Source organism: Oryzias melastigma, linkage group LG11 (assembly GCF_002922805.2).
Source record: "Oryzias melastigma strain HK-1 linkage group LG11, ASM292280v2, whole genome shotgun sequence".
NCBI lineage: Eukaryota > Metazoa > Chordata > Actinopteri > Beloniformes > Adrianichthyidae > Oryzias > Oryzias melastigma.
In genome coordinates, this window is record NC_050522.1 from 2,625,321 (window position 1) to 2,629,632 (window position 4,312).

The 4,312-nt window shown below is 45.7% G+C and overlaps 1 protein-coding gene across 2 annotated transcripts in view; it reads right to left on the reverse strand.

Annotated features, from left to right (window-relative positions):
* st3gal1l3 (ST3 beta-galactoside alpha-2,3-sialyltransferase 1, like 3) overlaps positions 1-3,773 on the reverse strand; it is a 77,085-nt gene extending 73,312 nt beyond the window's left edge. For both annotated transcript variants that reach the window (XM_024257936.2, XM_024257937.2), the window contains exon 1: positions 3,554-3,773. The gene's annotated coding sequence lies outside the window, so the exon portion shown is untranslated. The remainder of the gene's footprint in view (positions 1-3,553) is intronic.
* Between the last annotated feature and the right edge of the window lie 539 nt (positions 3,774-4,312).

Sequence of the window (4,312 nt, forward strand, 5' to 3'; positions counted from 1 at the left end):
CAAAATTAAACAAAATCAAGACTTGACAGTAGTTCTAGCAAAAAAAAGGTTAGACAGAACTGAAATTAGACCTGATTGATTCCTCAACAGGTCAAAGCTCCATTAAATCCACTTAAAAATATTAACAATAACAGTGTCCAAAAAGCGATGTAGTCTAGTGTCTGATGGGAAAAGAAAATCAGCAAAAACGCCTTTTCTGCCATGATGTGTTGCAGACTCCACAGACAGGAATGTGAAGTGCCATTTCTGCATTCTCCAAAGCGACGACATCACAGTGAATCTGCAGACAAATATAAATTCATTAGTGTTAAAAAAACGTAAATGTTTTTTAATGTCACGATAAAATATAGGAAAACAACGGTTGTTTCTTTATCCTGAAATTGAGTCTTGGCATCTGGACTTCTTCCTTCAAGAAAGATTTGAAGTCCAGATGACAAGACTCAATTTTAGGATGTCACCTGGATAAATGAGAACTGGACTCAACATTGAGCTTTCATGTTGCTGTGTGCATGTTACTCCATACATGTTAGCTCCTGCTACAAGCATGATGATATGGGCATTGGACTGCTGCTTTGCTGTATGTCTATGTTTTTATATCCGTCCCTACTAAATAAAATAAATACAAATACAAATACATGCTGACGAACATTTCCTGTCACGTCACATGTGACGTGACAGGAAACCTGAACCCTAAGCTTAATATTGTTGTGAATCTAAATAAATAATCTAAATAAAGATTGGTGGCTGTTTACACAGTCACACTAAGCTAAGAAAAAGAATAAGACGACAATCTTTTGGATAACATGCCCCGAAGTATTTTCAGAAGTATAAGACGTCTTTAAATCTCCAGAATGAGACGATCGGTAGATGAACGTAAACGGGTTTCGTGCGAACAAAACTGCATTTCTACACACTCTCTGTGCACAACGTAAAACTCTGAGACTGTTTGTCAGTCCCACATGTTTACCCTGATATCTTAACAGCATACGTACATTATTAAAAGACGTGTTACGTCTGAAATAGCATTTACGAAATGCTAGCATAGTCTTTAGTGTTTTTATTTACAAATTCCAATAAAATAAATCTTTTTTACTCACCTTTTGCTCCTTTATGAACACAGTAGCCTCATCTGGTTAGCTTAAAGCACAGAAAAAGACACGTAAAGAGGACAATTTTGTTTGTTTCTCTCCGGTTTGCAGGACTCCGGTGTGCTGCTAGAGCTAGCTGCAGAATGTTGCTCACGGGCCTCCGTAGTTTTGAGTTTTTTTCTCAGAATTCTGAATTTAAAGTCAGAATTCTGAGAAAAAGTCAGAATTTTTCATGGGCTTTTTTCTTCAGTGGCCCTAATCCTCTTCCGATGTCTAGAGTTACTGTGAATGCAGTTAATAAAGTCTGACTGACTGAGTTAGAAATCGAACTCATCTTTCTGTTTTAATGTGCCGTAAATATGACTTAAGTTCAAAATAGACCAAAATTAACGGTGTACATTATAATCTGGAGCACCCGATAGTGCAGAAAATACGGTAGATACTCAGTCAGAGCAGCAGAAACCAGACTGAACGCTCTGGCTGGAGCAATCCGCCTTAATTCTTTCTCCTTTGTGATTAGCATTTTGTTGAGAACCAAAATGATTTGCTGGAGTAAATTTTTTTGTGCTGACTTCCTCAGTGAGTCTTCCTCATGCTGACTTCCTCAGTGAGTCTTCCTCATGCTGACTTCCTCAGTGAGTCTTCCTCATGCTGACTTTGAAAAAGGTACATTGGCACAAAACTATGAGTTACTGTGACTCTACAAACTGGTTGTGATTAGATGCTTTTGGTTAAAAAAAATGCTACCCCCCCCCAAGGTCAAAAGCGGTATATCATATGCATCACTTGAGTGGGGTTGATCTGGAGAACACAGTGAAGGCATTTTTCCTGACAAGGTCAGAGAGGCGGCCGAGCTGTCAGAAGACAGTGAAGACAGTAAACAGCACAGACGACACGTTCCATTGGAGGAGAGATGCTCTCGGTTCAGGCTAACTGATTATGCACCAAAACGATTAGGACAGCAAGGGAACAATTTTCGCTGATGGCTCAGGTTGGCAACTAAATGATGAAAGTCAAGGACGAGCCCGTCAAAGTAAAGAAGCGTGTGGTGGTGTAGCAGGGAAGGCACATCTGCTGCACAGCAGACTCTGCTTCTCCATTATGCATCAGCTGGAGACGCCTTTCCTCTCCCTCTGAAAGGCACCTGCCTGTTATCAAGCAGGAGACGTGTACCAAGTAATCCAGTCAGCCTAATTGCCAGACTGATGTGTCTCCTCGCTGCTGATTGCACTCCAGAAAGATTATGACAGCAATCACAGCATTCTGTACCGAGCAGGAAGCAGCGTTAATTGTCCTTTGGAAATCATATGTGATAGATTACTAACGGGGCGATCTGGTGTGAATATATATTGAGGTGCTGTTGGTAAAGTCCTGTTTTCAGATCCCTGCCTGGGAAAGGTGCTGCGGCGTTCGCTGGACGCCAGCCAGGACTGTTGAGTGGAGACAGAGGGCAAATCAAAAAGCCAAGAAGTCCAAGGGGAATACTTCAAAGAAAGTGACACCGAGCCAAGAGGCTTGAATGAAAGACAGGAGCTGTTAGAGAACCACATGGGTCCAGCTGCAGACCCTCGCAGCTGCAAGACGCATCTGTGGCGCTGCAAAGCCCTGGAGGGTCGGATCAGGTCTGTGCTGAGCTTTGTGGGTTCCTGTCTGGAGTCTGAACAACTGATTCCTGCAAAGCTTGCTCTGAAACCTTTAACTCCAGCTGCTGAAGACCCAACAAAACACTTTTCTGAGAACAGAAAAAAAAGAATAAATATAAAAAACTTTGAGCTGCCGGATGGATGGAGCATGAAACCCTCTTCTGTTCACCTTTGAAGTGAAAGCAGCTTCAGATTTTTTTCATCTGGATAGCAGCTGGAGAGTTCGCTGTGACTCATCACTTCTGCATGCTCCAACATCACACATGGAGAGTCTCCGTATGGAGCCATGGGAAAACCTGCACGGAAACTCGGCAGCTTCTCAGGAAAAAGCTCCTGCAGGGAAAGCTGCTCAGCTGATTTATAGGTTTTTACTTCATGAAGTTGAGTGACTGGGGCCCCTCAACACCGATACCTGCCCCCTTCTGCAGGTCAACCTGAAAGCATGAGGTTTCCCGGAAAAAAGACCCAGAACACATCAGTTACTGCATGCAGGTTCGAGTGGATTGTCCTCATGATGACGGCTGCACACATGCTGAGCTTCACTGACATCCCAGTTAGAGCAACAGTTGCTGAAGCAGAAGCTGCGTTTCTGCAGGAGTTATGGAACAAAAACGAGACAAAAGACGGAACAGAGGAGCGGGAGTTTCTGCGGTTGAGCTGCAGATGCAGGAACGCAAACGGGGCTACAGCAGTGCAGAAAGCTCCGGTGCAGCTCTGCCTGCAGCTTCCTGCAGAACTAAGTTCCACCTGCTCAGCGGGACCTCAGGCGTTCCGTTTAGGGATTAACGGCTAGAAAAACACGCTCCGTGTTCCCGTACTGACCCCAGCTCGATCCGGAACCCCGTCCCGGTCCCACCGGCTCCGCGCGGCGTGGCAGAACGGACCCGCCTCAGCTCCTGCGCTCCTCCTCAGGTGTGAGGGGTTCTGATTGTGGCGGCGGTGGCGGGAGGCGCGCCTCCTTCTGGAGCGAGCCCGGGCGCGCGGTCCTCGTGCGCCGCGCTGCCTGCGTTCATGCGCTCCGGCGCGGACGACCAGAGCTGACGGGCGCCGAGCCGACCCCCCCGACCAGCATCCTCTCAGGACTCCCCCGCAGCGCCGTTTGATCCGGTGCACCGAGGGAGAGACATGATGAAATAATCCTTAAACCGCATACATAACGTCTTCCCGCCATTCACGCTTTCTTTTGTTATTTATAGACCAACAGTCAGTCTCTAGGTTAGAGAAAAACGACAATAAGTTATCAATCCATCAGTTATGAGGCAGAAATCAACAAAAAGTGACAAAACTGAAATAACCAGCGTGTGGAGAGATCCCACCTTCACTTTTCCTTCGGATTGTTACTGCCTCTCCGAATTCTGAAGGAAACCCGCTAAACAGCTGTAAAGCACAGTGGTGGTGGAATGATGCTGTGGGCTCACTGAGCTGCAACAGGAACATCAGCAGGCTTCATGCTGGCTGACTTAGTGATGCACGGGGGGAGTACAAACGTCAGATGATTTTTCATTTTCAGAACTGTAGAGACATTAACATATGGTGGTGGCGGTGGTGGTGGTGGGGGGTGTTTTTTAAGGTTGTAAAGCA